Consider the following 19,401-nt stretch of genomic DNA (forward strand, 5'->3'; position numbering starts at 1 on the left):
GTGGATAATGAAGACATAATGCTGACTGGTATTTGGAACTTGTCACTTATTGGTAAGCTCATTTTTCACCCCCCTAAAATCTGTCCCTATCGGCGCTTAGGGCAGAAACCCTTTTTTTCTACCCTACTCCACCCACGTTGTTCCCTTTTCTCCTCTTTACTTGCTTTTTGAAGGGATCAGTGGTGAAGGAAGAGATTACTAGGAAGTACCCCGCTTTCTACCCCCCCTATTCTCCTATCTGGGCTTGTTGCCTTCCAGGAACAGGGAGATCACTGCCACCTGCTGAGGCAGGACGGTTCCGGGCGTCACACTTGAAGACGGCATCACAGGAAGGGAAGCAGAGGCCAGAGGGTTCTCAGGGAGCCTCAGAGCCACTCCCAAAGCGAAAGCGAACTTCCTGGACCACGTGTGTGATGTTGTGGGGAGGACTGAGGACAGATAAGGACCTCGGAGAGGCAGGAACCATGCGTCGTCGGGCACTCGCCCCTTCCCCGGCTCTTCCCTCCGGCAAGGTCCCTCCGCCCAGGGTCCTAGCACTGTGGTCTAGTTTGTAATTTTGGAAAACCACCCCTTTCCAACATCCGTCCTCAAGCCTTCAGAAGTCGTCTGCAGTTCCACAGCGTGCAGAACGGAAGCAGCATGGAATTCGGAGTTGGGAAAACCTGGGCTCCAGTCTCTGTGTTCCCTTCTGTCTGGGTGTCAAGAGTGCAGGAAGGGAGTGTCTCTGGGGGCGCAGTGTCCCCCAGGCCCCAAGGGCAGGGTGGCTGTCAGGCTCCAGGGGCCTCGTGGTGTGAGAACTCCTGGCGTAGCCTGGTGCCCACCGAACATTTGGGGTCTGGGAAAGGGGGTGATGGTGCAAAATGGAGGAGACTGAAGGCATTTCCCGTTCAAAAGCAGGTATCCCGGGGCAGAAACACTGCTCAGTTACCCATCACTGGTCGAGGGCCGCTGTGTGACAAAGCAGGCTGAGTGCTGCCATGAGGGGAGAGGGTTCGACTCATCCTCTGTGCTGGGTAACAACTCACACAGACAGTGGTTAGAACAACACACAGTTTTCATCTCACAGGGTCTGTGGGTCAGGAGCCCGGACCCGGCAAAGCTGGGGCCTCTGCTCACGGTGTCCCCAGGCTGAAATCAAGGTGTCCACCGGGGGTCCGATCTCATCCGGGTATCAGGGGCCCCTCCGGGGTCACTGGTTGTCAGCAGAATCCGGTTCCTTGCAGGGGTAGGACGAGGTCCCGTTTTCTTTCTATTTATTTGTTTGTTTGTTTTTATTGAAGTACAGTTGATTTACAATGTGTGTTAGTTTCAAATGTACAGCGAAGTGATTCAGTTATACACATATATTCCTTTTCAGATTCTTTTCCCTTGGTAGGTTATTACAAGATCTTGAGCAGAGTTCCCTGTGCTATACAGTAGGTCCTTGTTGGTTATCTATTTTATATATAGTAGCGTGTGTATGTTAACACGCTTGCCCCCTTGGCAACCATAAGTTTGTTTTATGTCTGAGTCTGTTTCTGTTTTGTAAATAAATTCATTTGTGTCATTTTTTTAGGTTCCACCTATAAGTGATATCATATGATATTTGTCTTTCTCTGTCTGGCTTACTTAGTAAGATCATCTCTAGGTCTATTCATGTTGCTGCAAATGGCATTGTTTTGTTCTTTTTTATGGCTGAGTAATATTCCATTGTATAATATATATGTACCACATCTTCTTTAACCATTCCTCTGCTGATGGACATTTAGGTTGTTTCCATGTCTTGGCTATTATAAATAGAGCTGCTGTGAACCTTGGTGCATATGAACATATGAACATTGGTGCATGTATCTTTTTGAATAATAGTTTTCTCCGGATATATGCCCAGGAGTGGGATTGCTGGATCATATGGCTTTTTAAGGAATGAGGTCCCGTTTTCTTGTTGACTGTCATTGAGGGTCACCTTCAGCTTCTAGAGGCCCCCCTTGGGTCCTAGCCTCTGACCACCCCCAACAGGGATGGTCAGAGCCAGCAGAATGGCTCTCCCTTCAAATCTCCCTTCAGTCAGCTATGAAGGGCACATAATATGTGATATATAGAATGTGACCTAATCATCCCATCGCTTTGCCAATAGGATGTAACCTTATCCAGGAAGAGGCCAGCCATCCTATTCACAGGTCCCACCTGTACTTCGGGGAGGGGGTTATGTAGCATGTGATCATTAGGGGGCAGAATCTTGCGGTCCATCTTAGAAAACTGGCCTGAGAGAAATGGGCTCAGAGCATCAGGCCGACAGGGAGGGGAAAGGGCCGGACTGCTCACAGTCAGCACAGGCTCTGAGACCTCCCCAGCTTCTAGGAAGTTCCATAGCATGAGAAGGGCCTTGGGTTAAAGCCAGAATAGCCCCAGCCAGGTTTATTTCCTGAGTTTCCTTTAGAATCATGGATGTTTTGGTCATTTTTAAAGAAAGACTATATATTGGGGGAGAGACGCTGCTTTTGCTGCTGCTTCTCAGAATAATGTGGGTCCAGGTCCATTCCTGAGACACGTGGTATCATCAGATAGTGAGGAATCAAGAATTGGATGCAGACAGACATCATGCCAGCCAGCAGAGAAGTTCTCTCTTCTCTGAAGACGTCCTTGGAAAGAGACTCCTGCTGCCCCGAGACCCTATTACCCAGGTTGGTATCTCTAGCCAGCAGGACAGACTCTGTTTGACTGAAATCCTCATCTTTTTGTAACCTCGGTGAAGGCATAGAAAATGATTCATAGATTCACAGATAAGAGAGAAAGAGACAGAAAGAGACACAGAGGCAGAGAGAGACAATGAATCATCCATCCCTCAGCCTGAGGCTGAGAAAGCCTCGGGTTTGGGGTTGGATGTCTCCAAAGACCAAGATACAAATCAGGTACAATTCTCCCAGCGCCAGGCTGACGCTCACCCCCTCTGAACACCAGTGCGCTCCAGCCCTGGTGGATCTTTGCAATCTTACCTTGGGCTGTTCAAAGTCCTTCCCATCCAGTTTTTGGTAGGATTGCTTGGAGCAAAACCATCCCCTGGGACCTATTTATTGAGTGCTTACAATATGCTGGACTCTGTGGGAAGTCAGTGAAGAGGTCGGGCACAAACCTGTGAAAAATGAAACGGCAGGACCCAATGCAAAGAAGACAAAGGAAGAGATCACAGGGTGCGCCGTGATTAATTGCCAGATGGTCAAGATAAAAACCTCCCAGGAGCTCAAAAGAAGCGGTGATTGCCTCACACCCGGTGCTGAGTCAGAGGCTGACTTGATTAAAAAATTTAGCCTGGATTCAGTCCAAACTATTTTTTTCTCCTTTCACCACCTTCCATTCTCCTCCCCCCAGATCTTCTGGATGTTTGGAAGTAGAGGTGTTTTCCAAGCAAAGTTCTAAGAAGAGTTGTCAGTCTAAACTTGCTTCCAAAGAACAGCAAGAAAGCCCAACAAAGTAGCAATGTCCTAAAGTAATCCTGCTTTTTCACTTGATGTCATAACTTAGTTTCAGCGCCAGATACAGAAAGTCATAGATTGTACTCTTTAATGACTTTGGTGCAAGTGGAAACAAAATGCTTAATCACACCCTGTTCGATGCAGCTGAGCTTGAGTTGGCAATGCTGCGGGGTCTGAACCAACCTGAGGCTAGGGAACAGAACAGTCCTTCCAATAGTACATATTGAGCCTCTACTTAAAACAAGGCAGGCCTGAACTTATCTTCCTAGAACTCACAGTTTATCTGCAAAGAGAGAAGTAACAGGTAATGACAACACAGCATGTTTGGGTTATCTATTGCTGTGTCAAATACCATCCTAAAACTCTGGAGTTTTAAAAAAGATGCTTTTTGTTTCTCACAAGTCTCTGGGTGGACGGGGCTCAGCTGGGCAGTTCTTCTGCTTCACATTCTGGAGCAGCTGCATTCAGCTGGGAGCCTGGGGGTGGGGTGGAGTGCGGGGCTGGAAGGTCCAAGATGGCCCATCATCCCCCAGGCTCTCGCGTCATTCAGTAGACTAGCCTGGGCTACTTGAGGGTGTGGTGACTGCCTTCCAAGAAGGAGGGTTCCAAGGAAACAACCTCCAGGACAGAGGTCCTAGCAATTATTTGCCTGTGTCACTCTGACTCATGTCCCGACAGCCAAAGCAAGTCACACGACCACGCCCACAGTCAGTGTGGGAGGGGCCACGTAAGGTTATGCAAACCAGGAGGCGTGGTTCTTCTGGGGACTAGCAAATAATCATCCTCCCCTTGATGTAAATACTACGAGAGCAGTAAGGAGCACACTGGAGGGGCAAGGAACCCAGGTTTAAAGGTCAAGGTGACTTCCTGGAGGAACAGACCTTAACCAGACATGAAGGATGGGGAGGCATGTCAGGGACCTCTGTTGTTTTGCCTCGTTATTTCTCGGAAAGCAACTCATAAGATTTGTGTTAGGTATACTATGTATATAAAGTAATTAATTTTTTTAATTTGTAAGAATTAGTCAACTGTTAGGAGATAGAGCCATAAGCACACTTTTCACATGGCCACAGCTGCCAGCAAGACCGATCGATTTCCACCGTGTCTCCCCTTCTCTCTCTCGTCCTGGTCCCCAGCGATGTGACTCTGACTTTGGATTCTACATGTCAGCGTTTCCTGCTCTCACTTTCCCCTTGGTAGTAGTGGATGCTTCCAAACTGGTAACATTCCTGTGTTGATGGTTAAGCCTTAATTCTTGTAAGATGATCATTTCCTGATTCCCCGACTGATTTTTCTTGGGATTCTGAAAAACATAAATTTCCCAAGAATGGCGGAGAAGGCGTTCTTGCCCAAGGGAACACTTACTTGTATTGTGGCTGAAACAAAGACGATGAGGGGGAGAGACAGTCCGAATGAGGTGGTGGGGGGAGGAGTCACACAAGAGGGAAGGTCTCATGAGCCCTTTTCAGTTAGAGCTTTATCCTTACGGCAAGAGGAGGTCACTGAAAAGTTTTAAGACGGGGAATGACAAGATCAGAATTGCATTTTAGAAAGATCTCCAAGGCAGAGGTGTAGATTGCATGCAGGGAAACCTACCAGAAGGCTGAAGAAATGATGCAATGGTGGTCAGAGATGGTCTGAATTGGGTAGGGGCCACGGGGATGGGAAAGGAAAGAACATGAGACCAGCCTTCGTGATTGATGAGGTGTAGGACTTGTGGCGTCCGGAAGAGTTCTGCAGTCAGCCTCTGCTCTCGTGCCCGATGACCTCCCCAGGAAGATACCCCAGGTTCTGAATGTTTACAGACAGCAGAGATAAGCACCATTTCTACTTGTAGCCACTGTCCCCCGCAAACACTCCCCCAGTTATTTCCTTTTGTGGACACTCACCCTCCCTCCTTATACAGTGTCTGTCTTAATCTTGGAGTTTCCTAAACAAAAGTCATCTTTAAAATGATGATTTTCTACCAGAATACTCAAGCATCTCCCGGAGACAACTCTGTCCCATCACGTCTATGTCAGATTTAAACAGTGCTTTATCTCATTCTCCAGGCAGGAGCAAGCCAAGACAAATTCCAGAATGGAATTCCAAGATGCTGGAAAGCAATAAAGAAGGTGCTTTGTCATAGGACTGCCGCTAGCCTGTATGACTCTTCAGTGTTACTGAAAATGGCACCAGTTCCGCTGGGCTGATGCAGCCCCAGTGGCTTCATTTCTGTGGCTGGCAGCTGAGAGTGGCCCCTGGTTTGACGGGCCAGAGCAGCGCCCAGCGTTTTCGTGAGCTCTGCCCTCTGCAGGGGGACGGCTCTCCGTGGTCTCTCACATCTCTGTACCCCTGCCAGCAGAGGCAACACCTTCTCAAGGATGTTTGTGCTGCAGACAGCTCGGAAAAGAGAGATAGCACCTCCCTTTAGAGAAAAGGGCGGTTTGTACTATCCCGTACAATAAAGATGACTCTCTCCAAGGCCAAGGTCAGGTGTGCTTGCAGACTGTGATAAATGACTGGGGTTCCTTAAGCACAGGGTTCCTGAGCCGTGACGCCAGCCTTGCCTGTGCAGCGTCCACCTGAGCCTGACGGGCGAGGGGAGCTGAGGGACAAGCCTGAAGCTGCTGCTGCCGCCTGAGCTGCTGCGTCTCTGTCTCTGACCCAGGAGTCTCGTGTCTTCTGCCAGCATCCGCTCAGCTGGGACAGGCTAGCCAGTAGCTAGTGAGGAGGGTAAAACCTCAGACCCGTCAGCGTTCTGAACCTCCCACGGAGCTTACGTTCTGATGGAGGAAGAAAAAAACATGTAACCAAGCAAAGTAATCTGAATTGTCAGAGTGACTAGAGAGAAACAGATCAGAGGCTGAAACAGACAGCGTGGCTCGTGGTGGGCGTACCGCGGTGAGGATGGCCTCTCAGGAGCGGGACCATTTCAAGCGCCTAAGGGGAGATTTAGGCAGAAGGGCATTAGGCCCAAAACCCCCGGCAGAGGGAACCGCACGCACACCCTGAGGTCCGTTTGGGGAACAGGAAAAAGATCAACGGGATTCAGGGATGGTTAAGTGAGAGAGAGCTGTGTCCTGAGATGAAGGGGGAAGCGGGCACGGGAGGAGCAGCACAGATTCTTACGTGCTGTGGGGTTTGGCTGTTTCCTAAGGCTTTCGGGCAGGGAGTGAATTGGCCTGTTGATCTCCTAGAAGGTCACTGTCTGTGTGGAGCTCACAGGGGCCCAGAGAGAGCTGCAGCCAGAGAAACCTGTAGGGAGAAGGTGGAAACAACATGTTCGCGGGGTAAGGTCAATACTGATGCCAGAGATCAGGCCATCAGACAGTGATGATGGGCCAGAAATGCTGAAGCTTTCAGAAATGGGCTTGACTCTTTAGAAGAAGCCCAAGGTTATAGGAAAACATCTGTGGATAGACTTTAGAGAACGAATATTTCCCCACTGACTTATTTTAGTGATGGCTCTCTCTTCATTGTTTGATTTTCTCTTGGCAATGCTTCCAAACCCTTTCCTCTGGCCACCCTTCCCTTCCTTATCAATCACAGTGACCTATAAAGAAAAACTTAACTACAGTGAAGAGGCTGCTATTTAAAGGAGCTTCTGAAATGAAGCGTTCCTTCTCCTTTGTTTTGTAAGCTTCAACAGCAGTGTTCACGGGGCGACCGCATGTGTGTTAACCAGGGCAAGACTCGCTGCCACCATGACAAATGTAAAGCACGAGTGACACAGGTGGGCGGGCCCTCGGCTCCATGCAGACACTCAGGGTCTGGTGGATGGAGCTGGGGCTCTGGGAGCTGCACTATCTAGAGCACATGCTCCCCAGCAAAGTAGAAGAAAGAGGTGATGAAGCCCCCAATTTTAATCGCCTCAGCTCAGAAAGGGCACCCATCACTTCCACTTCTGGTCCATGGGCCTCATCCGAGTGGTGAGAAAGGCTGAGAAATGCATTTGAAGAATCCGTTGCTGAGCCCTGTTGCTGCACAGTCTATCTACAAAACATCAAGAAGCAAAAAGGAGAGGAAATCACGTGGAATTTGCTAAGTGCCTTCTCAGCGTCAGGCACGGTGACTTTTGTCCCCATATTCATTTTCTGTTGCTGTGTCACAGGTCATCACAGACTTAGGTGCTTCATACAGCCGCCATTCACAGACTCCCAGCCCTGCAGGGCAAATGTCCCGTGGTGCCCCTGGGCGCTCTGCTCAAGGTCTCCAAGCTGAGATCTAGGTGTTGTTCAGGCGGGCTCTTCTTGGGGCCTCTGGAAAGGATCCACCCTGAGTTCTTTCAGGTCGTTGGCTGGATCCAGGTCCTTGCAGCGGGGCACTGAGGGGTCTCTCAGCTCCTTCATCTTCAAAACCAACAGCATACGTGGACTCCTCTTCGTGCTTTGAATCTCTGTGACTTCTCCTTCTGCCACCAGCCAGAGAAAACTCTGATTTTACAGAGGACACGTTAGGAGATTATCAGACCCCGGCGGGTCTCAGAAAGCTGGGTGACATCCTGCCCCCTGCTTCCCAGGCAGAGCCCTTGGGAGCAGAACAGCGGTCCGTGCAGTGGGTCAACCCTGGGCCTTTGTCATGCTCATCCAGCATGAAGCGGAAGGAGCAACTTGCCTCTGTGACCCTGAGTGCTGTGGAAGTAACACAGCCCCCAGGACGCCGGGGCACGTGAAGGGGAACACAGGATCTCACCGCACTACCTGCGTGGACCAAGGGCAAAGGCCGAGATGAGATGCTGAACATCCTGGGGTGTGCTGATGTGAGCAGATGACAGTTCGGCCAGATGCTACCCGCCACCTGGCTCCTTGGTGGAATGTCAGCCCCCTGGGACTTGGGTGAAAGAAGCCACAGCCCCAGGGAGAAGAAAGGGGGAGTTTCCATCGTCCCAGCAGGATGTGATCTGGAAAGAGAAACCAAGGTGATATGTAGACAAATGGAAAGCACTGTACTTCTGCACACCTTGATGTTTGCAAGGTCTGCACGAGCTCCATCGCTGGGGAGTCACCGCCCACCCTGGAGGCAAGGAGTTCCCAAGGTCGTCCTGAAACAAAGCAGGACCCTACAGTCTTTCCCCCACGTCCTCTGCCTGCCTTTTGTCTGTGGACAAATTTTGGCCAAAGAATAAGTTTAATCAGAGAAGGGAGAAGATGCAGAAACAAAGGAAAGCACTCAAATGAGACCAAATAATAATAGTTTAGTCATTAAGCAGAGTCAAGGACCTTTAGTTCCTTCTCAAGGAGGAACCATATATTCTGAGCCACGTCCTGGGAGCCGTCCTGTAGGTACTGAAGCCCCACCAGGTGGGAGAAGTTAACCGCATGATGACCAGACTGTAGCCATGACAGAAGCTGCCACAATTCCAAGAGCTGGCCTCCAAGAAATGGGAGCAAAGCAACCCTGGAACTAAAGACTAACTGTACTTAAACCATCAAGATGACTCTGGTCAGACCACCACGTGACCAATGTCAAGATGACCGTCAGAGCTGACTGTGCTGTTTCTGCACGGAACCCCCTCTCTCTGTCTATAAAAGCTCTTGCTCCCTGATTGTCAGGGGGATGTGGAGGGGAGTTGGCCTTTGGACAGGGGTCCACCCCTGTCCCCTCCCGCTGCCCAGTTACCGGCCTCCAAAATAAAGCAAACTTTCCTTTTCACCAGCCTTGCTTCTTTATTGGCTGTTGAGCGGTGAGCGCCCGGACCCACTTTCAGTAACAATCCCAGTCCGCAGGTCAGTCCTTCCAACAACGCTGGCCTTCTGCATCCATCACAGAGAGAAATGGGCTTTTAACTTAAAAGGACGCATTCTTATTCAACAACTGTTTATGCATCTGCTAGCCGCCATTCTGGGCCCTGGAGGTGCTGCGAGGAACCAACCAGACGCGGAGCTTAGAATCTAACGGGGAAAAGACTCACGATAAATAAGGAAGATGCAGAGGTGTTCGGTGCGGGAAGTGCTGCAGAGGATCTGGGGCTGCGGGAGCCTGAGTGAGAGTTCAGACAGGCGGCCGGGGCGCCACTGAGAAGCGGACCTTTGAACATGACCTGAGGGAGTGGAGGGGGAAGCCGTGCGGACATCTGGGCTTGGGGGCTCCCAGGAGCGGACACAGCAAGCGCACAGGCCCTGGGATGACGCACGCCTGCCATTCGGGCATGGCAGGGACCCAGGGTCTAGAGTGGGGGGCCCACGGGGGTCCTTGTGGATGTGCTCAGAGGTGCTCCAGGACAGTGCTTTGCGGCCCTTAGGAGGGCTTCAGCGTTTACTCTGAGCGATAACAGGAGCTCCGTTAGACTCCATCTTTGGAAATGCAAGAGGTAGACGCTGGGAGAAAACAAGAAGAATTAGGAACGTAACCCTCCGACGCATCCTGAGATTCTCGGAGACTTACGGGAGCATTTAAGACTCTGTTCCTAAGACAGCTATTTCAGTGTTCTGCAGTATCTTACCGTTTACCCTGCAGGAGATGATGTGATGACCAGAAACCTCACCGCCCGTCCGCCCTCAGGCAACGCCCCCTGCTGGCCGTCAGCGGTAACGCAGGCCAGGCGTTTCTCTTGAGCCCCCAGCCCGGAGGGGTACCCCGCTCCGCAGCGTGGGAGGGGGCAGGACTCTATTTCTTTCCATCTGATTCCTTCCCCCCAAGGGCAGCAGCTCTGCGGGGCGAGGCCAGGTGACTGTCTTTGACCACAGGCTCCAGGCAGCGCCTCTCGCTGGCTTCTCCTCGCATCCCCGACGGCGGCGGGGCGCGGGGCTGACCTCCAGGCTCCCCTCCCGCATGGGGAGGGCGCGAGGCAGGCTTCCCCGGGCGCCCCCGGGACCCGCAGAGCTGGTGCCTTCAGGGATGGGGGTGCCCACGTTGCCTTGGCGGGGGGCCCAGACCTGCGGCTGGCGGAAGGCGTCGCCTCCCTCAGGGTTTCGGCTGCCCGTTCAGGACACTCGGAGCCCTCGGGAGGCGGCAGGGGCGAGGTCCAGGGTTGGCTCGGCCTGGCTCTGCTCCTCTCTGTTCCCGCTCCGTCCAGCCCGGGAACATCTGCTCCACACCCAACCTCCAGGCCATTCAGGGTTCCGGTTAAAGGGCAAAGGTGCCCTTTCTGGGTCCTGCCCAGTGCTGGCGTCCCCGGACGTCCTACCACGTGTGCCCCCCGCTGGTCGCCTCAGCCTGTGTTAAGTGCCCGTGTGCCTCAGCCGTGGTGTGTTAGGGCCTCCATGGGAGCGTGCCCACATTCACGCAGGGGGCAAGGGGCATCTGTGGGCTGTGCTGTGTCCACGTGTGAGCTCAGGACCACCCCTGCCTGGACTGGATAGTGTTCCCCCCGAATTCCTATGCCGAAGCCCTAATCTCCAGTGTGACTGTGTGTGGACGTAGGACCTTTAAGGCAGTGATGAAGGTTGAATGAGGTCATAAGGGTGGGCTGGTGTTCTCGTGAGAAGAGGCACGGACGCCGGGGGGACACCTGCACAGGGAAAGGCCGTGAGAGACACAGCGAGAAGGCAGCCGTCGGCAAGCCCGGGAGGGGGCCTGCTGCAGACGCCAACCTGCCGACACTTGACCTTGGATTTCCAGCCTGCGGTAACTGACAAAAGAAATGTCCGCGGTTCAAGCCTCCCAGTCCGGGGTGTTTTATCCCGGCAGCCCGAACAGACTAACACAATTCCCCTGTGCTTTTCTGATGGGATGTCAAACAATGGGAAGCGAGAGAGACGGTCTATTCTAAGACATTCTCACTCAGAGTGAGGCAGAGAGGCTGGGATGGGAGGGAAAGGCAGGAAATAGGACAGGAGCAAAGGCTGACTGCTGTTGTCAGGACCCCCCAGGACCTCCGTCCTATGGGTTGCATCCTGCTTCCTTTTTCTAATTGTCATCAGGAGGCTGCAGCGGGGCCCAGTGACCCTCCGTGGCCTCCCATTTGCCAAGAGAAGACTCCCCCAGGTCGGAGCTTACGCAGCTAACTCCCCTGCAGCTGGAGCTCTCCCCCGGCCCAGGCAAGCATTTGTGGGTGAGCACGTGCTTTCCCTTTGGAGTTGAAAACGCTGGCATCCCAGGCAGGCCTGTGTTAAGCCGGGGCTGGGCACAAATAACTCCCTGCGTTGTTCAGCCACTGCAGAGATCCATGTGCCCTTTTAAAATAGCAGCGCCGTGCTAGAAATGTTCAAGAGAAGACACGCTGGGTGTGTGTGTGTCTGCCACGCCCTCTTCTATCTTCGTTCTGAGATACAAAATTAGAGCCTTGCGGAAGGGAAAGGGGAAAGAAGATGATTAACACACAGCCGTGCCCACGCTTACCCCACCACCTCTTTTCAGACTGATACCCCACACACCCTGCCCAGAGACAGTGCTTAGCAAGAACGCGCCTTCTCCAAACCACTAGGAGGCACCCATAAAGGAATCTGTCTGAAAATAAATGAGTAGACTTAAAACTCAGCCTTCCTGGTTGAGATCAGTTGAAAAAAGCTACACTGGGTCTGAGGGAGAAAGAGGGAGAGAGTGGAGAGATTTCACTAATGGACAGGAAATGCTTTTCAAGGCAAAATCTCTCTCCTCCAAGCTGCCTTGAAGCCACGAAGCTACCTTCTTGGATGGGAACAGAGCAGGGTGGGGGGAACGCTGGGGCCTGGAGCTGGGGCAACACCCTCACCCCAACACACACACACACACACACACACACACACACACACACACACTGCTCTGCAGGCCTGACTCAGCTCAGGGCCACTGTGTAACCAGCACAAGGGCGTGGACTCAACATGAAAGAGGTCCCCAGGCACTCGGACCCTTGTCAGCAAAAATAGTGGTGCTTGGAAGCGACAGCTGGGATGGTTGGAATTGTAACGAGAAATTCCAAGAGGGCTGGACTCTTCTAGGGGAGGCTGTGAGTTGAGATGGGGACAGATGTACCATCGAGGGAGAGAAAAATGTTTAAAGAACCCTGTCATTCCCAGCCATCAGCTCCAAGTTCTAAACTGAGAAAACTGCTCTTTGCCTCAGAGAAAGAAAGGAGATGTGCAGCCACGAACACTGTATGTAGGCGGCGGCTGGCATCTCCCCTACGAGGGCCTTGAGACCTTTGTACAAATCAAGCGCCCTCGTTCCTACTGCTGTAGGCGGCGCTGCCCCTGCTCTCAGAAGCGGTTTTCCCGATGCCCCCGGTGGCTCCAAAAGCAAGCTGTTTCTGCTTGCATCCCTCACGCAAACAGACACTATACCTAAGGCTCGAGGTTAAGGGTCACTTCCTGCATTTGTTCTGCTGATATTTTTGCCGTTTCCTCGCCACCATTCGCTGCTTCCTGCCTCTTTCTCTCTTCTGCTCTCTAAGCGAAGAGTCCGTTACTGGGCACTTACTGCAACCGTCGACGAGATCCTAGGCTAGGAAGTGTGCAGAGGCTCTCATCCGATCTTCACAATCACCCTCCAGAAGGAGAGACTCTGAGCTTCAGTTTACAGAGGAGTAAATGTGGGCCCAGAGAGGTGCCTACCTTGACCGAGGCTGCACAGCTAATGCGCGTTAAGGCCAAGATTGCAGCCCTGTGCCCCTCCAAGCCGGCTCCCGCAGCCTCTCCAGGCCTGCCCGGGGCCCCAGGACGGAGCGGGAGTGGCTCTGGCAGAGAGTCCTGAAGGGGCACCGTGAGTCCCAGCAGGGCTGCGCTGCTAGATTTCCTGGATTTCCGAGCCAGCTCGTGCCGATCTGCCCTGGGGTGTGGGAACCCACGGCAGCCCCAGGACCCTGCTTTCCTGGGCACTTAACACTCAACACCACCACCAACGGTGAGATTCTGGTGAATCGAACAGTAACCCCTCCTACAGAAAGATCAGGGGCCCAAACCCAGTCACAAAGGTGAAAGCGGCCCCAGAGAGAAGGGGATGGCAACTTCTAACAAGATCAGACAGAAAGACAACTCTGTATATTTTTTTAAAAACTCAGCGGAAACTGCCAGCTCCCAGGTGGGAAGAAACGGTCTGGAGCCAGCCCGAGTCTGGGACACACTCATCGCGACCTCGCCGGCCCCTCCATCCACACCCTGGTCCCTCCAGCCACGGGAGGGTCACAGTTCCCGAGTGCAGAGTCCAGCAGCCGCCCAGGCCAGCGAGGGCTCGTTAGCCAAGGCCGTGCTCCTGTGATAGTGGTCAGAGCCCGGGGCCAAATAGGAGAAGGAATCCAGGTCAAGGTTGGGCTTTGAGCAGAGCTGACGGATTAATCTTTGTAGCAAGCGCTGAGTCTCAAATGCACCCAAATTCTTTAACATTCAGCTCCCAAAGCACACGATCTCCCCCAAACAAAGGTTGATTTGTAGACTTCCTTTGCCCTCAGCTTATTCCCCAATTTTGCCCACCATCTTCTAAAAATCGGTGAAAACTAATTTGGGTGACTTCCCTGAGTAGCTTGGAGAGGAGATAAGCCCAGGAGGGAGTCCAGGGAACCGTGGGATTCGTGTCACAATTAGGTCCCGTGGAGACACATTGATTTCTGCGATCGGGTTGCAGGTTAGGACTTGATGCAGCCACAGGCTCGGAGAGTTAGGGGTTCAAACCACAAGCCATGCATGGACTGGCACAGGCCGCTCAGCTCCGGGGGGGATCAAGCTTGGAAAAGATAGTGACAGTTTCAAGACCTGGAGCTGGCACCCTCAAGCTTCTGGAGGAGGAAAGGGAAAAGCGAGAAGTGTGTGTGGGGTGAGAAGGGGAGAGGAGGAGAGAGGCTGGGAGGGGGTCAAGGGGTGGGAAGTGCGGGGAGGAGAGAGGAGGGGAGGAGGGGGAGGAGGAGGAGGAGGAGAAGGAGGAGAAGGGGGAGAGGGAGAAGGGGGAGGGGGAGGGGGGAGAAGGGGAGGAGGGAGGGGGGTGGGGGAGGGAGACAGGGGAGGAGGGAGTGGGAGAGGGAGGGGAAGGGAGGAGGGGGAGAAGGGGGAGGGGAGGAGGGGAGAAGGGGGAGGGGAGGGGGAGGAGGAGGAGGAGGTGGAGAGAAGGGAAGGGGGCAGGAGAGGAAGGACAGGCTTACTTGTGTTCTTGAACCCAGGGCTTCCACGTTCCAATAGGAGTGCGTTCCCAGACCAGCAGGAGACCGCTGAAGCTGTGAAGCAGGAGGGCACTGTCTGCAGGACCAGCACCTGCGTGCTGCTTGTGCAGGTGACCCACCACCTCCCCCAGCCCGTGCCCAGGTCACGTGTGCTTACCAGCTGGCTGGAGGATTTGCTCTGTGAAAAGGGGCAGCTGGTCCTTCTTGGACTTGAGCATCTTTCTGGCTCCCCAGGAATGGAAGACATGCTTGTGGGTGAGGAGGAAGCCGATCATAGCAAATAAACCCATTTCTTGAGGACAAGCGTCGCCGTGGGATGGGCCTCTGTCCAGGGGAGGAGCAAGCCGCTTCCTGAACCTGTCTGTGACCCGGGGACATGGCGGGGTCTCGGCGGCTGTGGCTGATTCAGGTGCTTTGGCTGACCCGGCCCAGCTGGTTTGCTGCACTGTGGTGGCCTGGTTCAAGCAGCACTAAGACTGCCTTTTCTGGGGCCTCCATCAGTGGTGCTGACATTTCATACGCATGCTGGAATATATGCACAGGAATTTAAAATGTTCTGGGTAATAAAAGAAAGCCTCAAGAACACTAGCACTGTAAAACAGTGGCGTGAACATTGATATCACAATGATATTAAGGGAAAAATATCAAGAGCTTCACTGCTTCCTTTCCGAGCCTTTACTAAGACCAGAAGTGAAAAAGACTCCCTGTGACTTTAGCCTCCAGAGTGTAAACTTGGCCAATCTGTCAAGCAAATAACACGCAGTGACTGTGTGACTTTGGGTGGTGTTACTGGGCAAATATCAGAGAAATACGTCACTTGTTCCCAGGACGCAGGGCCTTTGGCACTTAAACCAGGACAGTCCAGGCAAACTGGGACTTGGTGTAACACACATCCAGGCCCAACCCAGGCTACATAATGAATTCCTGCCTGCTTGTCAAGGCTGGGATCTCCCCTCTGAGAAGGCCCGTGGCGCTGTGATCCATCCAAATGCTCTTCTGGTTTGTGGCACTCGTGACATGCTGTTCTTTTGTGCTCAGCTGTTCCAGATACGTCCACGAACTATAGCGCTAGCGTTGCCTGGGAACTTGTCAGAAATGCAGGATCCCAGCTTCAACCCTTAAATCTGCACATTTCACAAGGTCCCCAGGAGGTTGGTACAAAATTTGCGATGCCGTCCTAATTCTCCATTTGGTTTGAGAGGTGGACTTGTTTCTCCCAACCAGGGGTACAAACAGCCCCACAGAATGAGGGTCCCCTCCTGCCATGCTGGGTACAACGTGGGCACTCGGGCACCTTAACTGCTGGGACTGCATGGGGGACCCCAAAACATGCTTGGGGATCACCTCAGCCTCTCCCCTCACATCCTGTTCCCAGTTGCTTCTGAAGGAGTCTCATAGACCAAAGAACACGGGCATATATCGCAGTGAGTGCTGCTTATCTGCTTAAGGAGTCTGGACATTGTCACTCTTCTTGGCGACTTTGCGTCTGAACCCCTCCCTGTGGGAAGCGAGGTTCCCCGACCCTGAGTCTTGGTGGGAGACAGGCGATGCCAGATTTACATTTTCCTCCACGGCCCAAACTGTGAGTAGCGAGACCCCCCGAGAACGGCGTGTGCTCAAGTGCCAACTGAGAGTGTGGGCCTGTGACCTTGGTCTCACCCTTCAGACACTCCCCACACTGGACCAGGCAACCAGTCTCGCTGGAGCGGGGGGGCCACTGAGCAAGGTTCCAGGGGCAGAGAAGTGATCACAGTTCCAGCCAGGAGGGCGGAGCAAGTGGAGACCCCAGACCCACAGAGGAGATGGTGGGTCTCACCCTGGGCTGGTCCACGATGAGACGTTTCTGGGTGGCAATGACGTCTCTCAACCTGATTCTCAGATTTTCCAATTCTTTCAGCTTCTCAGTATACTTTCGGTAAATTTCTGCTTATGCAGTCGGTTCCTTTTAGGAGCACTGACTTGCAGGACATCGATGTTCACTTGTGAAGGTCAGGGCCTCCCTTTCTAAAGATCCTGCTGGTAACGAGGAGGCAGGAGAAACCATGGGCTTTACGGAGACTAATTAGCGCCTGAGAGTCGAATCGAAACATTCTATCTTCTGCTTTCCTACCACATCCTGTAAGTGTGAACAAATCAGGGATCTGATTACGCTGGAAGACGTTCAGGCCAGTCCCAGGGACCTACGGAATATTGTACACATTGTACTCTTTCACACAGGAAAAGAGAGAGCCATCGTTATTTCTTTTTCACTTTGGAAACGGCTGGATCTGGCACACAGAACTCAGTCAATCCATCACAAATATGTACCAAACACCAACCATATGCAGACTTGGCTAAAACTTGACCCAGTCTGCTTGGCGGAGAACATGTGAACCTAGACTCATCAGCCCACAACTGGAATCAGTTAGACTGATTTGTGGTCTGCTTTAGAAAATTCCGAAAAATTGGATATCTTCGTAAACCTTCCATTCACCCTGCAGGGGTTTTTTTCCCCCTTCTTTTTGGGGGAAGTGAGAAAGAGAAGGAAAGAAATAGTGTCCTCTAAAGGGCTTATTCATCATGACCAGAGCTTCCTTGTTAAAAACAAAACAAAAACCTCAGAGAAAAAACTTATCCCTTACTGTCCAGGAATCAGCCACAATGAGCTTTTCTGGTGGAAACCTGCCCCTCATGGGCTAGGGGCGTCGCACTGGTAAAGCCCAGAGCAGCAGTAATCCCCTCCAGGAGCAGTGAATGGTGTTGCTTCTGAGCTTGGCTTCCAGGTAATGATAACGTAATGCCCAGGGTGACAGGTTTCTCACTCGAGGACCTTAAAAAGTGATTAGGGCGACAGAGAACAGAGACGCTCGCAGGGGACAAAGGTGGCGTCAGGAGAAATCAGCAAAGGCTACATGTAAAAAAGTATGTTTGAGGGAGGTACTGAGGGATGGGCAAGGGATTTGACTGGTGGTGGGAAGCATGGGGTAAAAGCATATTAAGAGGGTATCCTGTGAGGAGAGGGATGGAGGTGGAGAGAGTCTTGGGGGGCAGAAACGGGTCCAGTTTAACTGAGATACAGAGTGTGGAAAGGGACATCTTGGGGGAGCAAGCAGGAAGGGCAGATCTGCATCAAGCGTCCTTCAATGCTGTGTCAAGGGGTTTCAAAGAGAGTCTCGAAGTAACGGGGATTCTTTGAAGCCTTTGGGAGGGTTGCATCAGTCAGGATGGACTCAGCGCTGCTGCTGTAATAAACGACCACTAAACCCCGATGGCTTAAGACCGCAAGCTGGACTCGCCATGCATGTTACATTCAGCTGCAGGCTGCATCGCACACCGTCCTCACCCCAGGACTCAGGCCGGTGGGGTTGCTGCCGTCTGGGGCACGCCGGTCACTGTGGGAGAAGGAAAAGAAAAGCTCTGGAGGGTCTCACCCCAGCGCTTGAGTGTTCTGCCCAGACGTGACACTGCCCCTTCCAACAATACTTCTGAGAAGCATGCCTTGACCCTGTTGCTGAGAAGCAGTGGCTGGAAGTGCCTTATGAGAGGCGCTGATGGTCAGGGTGTGGGTCCCATCCGGATTCTCGGATGAACACCTGCTGGTAGGATGTAGGACTGAATGGATTTAAAGGATAATGGGGCACAGCTGCCTTCTGAAAGGCTGTTGCAACCATCCGGGTAGAAAAGAATTATCTGCTTATGTAGGAATGAAGAGAAGGGGACGAATGGACAAAATGTTACAGAAAAGGGTTTGTAGACTGGGCTGACCATCTGGACGAGGTGGTGAGGGCCAGGGAAGACTTGAAGACGCCCCCGATTTCCAGTCTGGAAGGCTCAGGACAGCAGTGCCAGGAGTTGGAACAGGGAATGGGGAGGGAGGACCCGTTCTCTGCGATGAAGTTGAGTTACCAATGGAGGAAAAAATGGTGCTTACCTGTTGTATTGCACAAAACGAAAGCAAAGCAGAACCCATTCAATTGGCAATCAACCCACGAGCACCTTGTCCTCGCCTTGCACAGCAGATCCGATGATTCATTGTGAAACGCTGCTGGGAAATCAGCCGTCCACAGCCTCCTCCGCAAGCAAGTTTTCTTTCTTTTTTTTCAGATGACTCAAACTTTTGCTCATTTCGACTGTTTTGAATGGAAAATGTCCGAGCTGTGTGTAGAGTGCCCGACTTATTGCCAGCTCCATTTAAAACAAGTGTCACATTCATCTCTGTCATCCCCACGTCATTCCTGATATTTTGGTTATGGAAGGTACTTGGACCGAATGAAGGAATTCAGCCTTTCATACCAACCCGGGGACACTCTTACGACATTGACTGCGTCCTCTTTTTTTTAAAAAAATTTTTTTTTTAAATAGTAATCTTTTATTTATTTATTTATTTATTTTTATTTTTGGCCGTGTTGGGTCTTCGTTTCTGTGCGAGGGCTTTCTCTAGTTGTGGCAAGTGGGGGCCACTCTTCATTGCAGTGCGCGGGCCTCTCACTATTGCGGCCTCTCTTGTTGCCGAGCACAGGCTCCAGACGCGCAGGCTCAGTAGCTGTGGCTCACGGGCCCCGTTGCTCCGCGGCATGTGGGATCTTCCCAGACCAGGGCTCGAACCCGTGTCCCCTGCATTAGCAGTCAGATTCTCAACCACTGCGCCACCAGGGAAGCCCTGACTGCGTCCTCTTGATGCTTTAAGATGTGGCCCAGCGTGCGCAGTGCGTCCTGTAGACACATGTCTGCGTTGCGGGCCCCGCCCTCCCCTGCCGGCCTCTTGGCAATCGTGTACGGTTCCTGGAGACTCTCCCTGTGTTAACGTCCTTGCCCGAGGACCCAACGCCCAGCAAGCGAGGTGAGCAAAACTCTCATCTGAGTCCAGGCAGCACACGGAGTGAGAACAGAAGAACTTGTCTTGTGAGAAAAGCCACGAGCTTCAGTACCAGGAGGTAACGCAAGCAGCGGGCAGCTTCTCGGAGCAGGTAACACAGGCTGAGCGCT

The 19,401-nt window shown here is 52.5% G+C and overlaps 1 long non-coding RNA gene across 7 annotated transcripts; it reads right to left on the bottom strand.

The window, feature by feature from the left end:
* Positions 1-573: 573 nt before the first annotated feature.
* On the bottom strand, positions 574-18,585 carry LOC132356618 (uncharacterized). 7 transcript variants are annotated; one of them, XR_009499943.1, is made up of 8 exons: positions 18,347-18,585; positions 14,594-17,807; positions 14,419-14,490; positions 12,632-12,791; positions 11,370-11,654; positions 8,132-8,331; positions 6,561-6,686; positions 574-6,214 (listed from the first exon to the last, which is right to left on the bottom strand). It is a non-coding gene; the product is annotated as an uncharacterized LOC132356618 (long non-coding RNA). The 7 variants fall into 7 exon arrangements; XR_009499936.1 differs by having other exon boundaries at positions 8,124-8,331; XR_009499934.1 differs by having other exon boundaries at positions 574-5,240; positions 5,339-6,214; positions 6,561-8,331.
* Positions 18,586-19,401: the final 816 nt, after the last annotated feature.

Source organism: Balaenoptera ricei, chromosome 2 (assembly GCF_028023285.1).
Source record: "Balaenoptera ricei isolate mBalRic1 chromosome 2, mBalRic1.hap2, whole genome shotgun sequence".
NCBI lineage: Eukaryota > Metazoa > Chordata > Mammalia > Artiodactyla > Balaenopteridae > Balaenoptera > Balaenoptera ricei.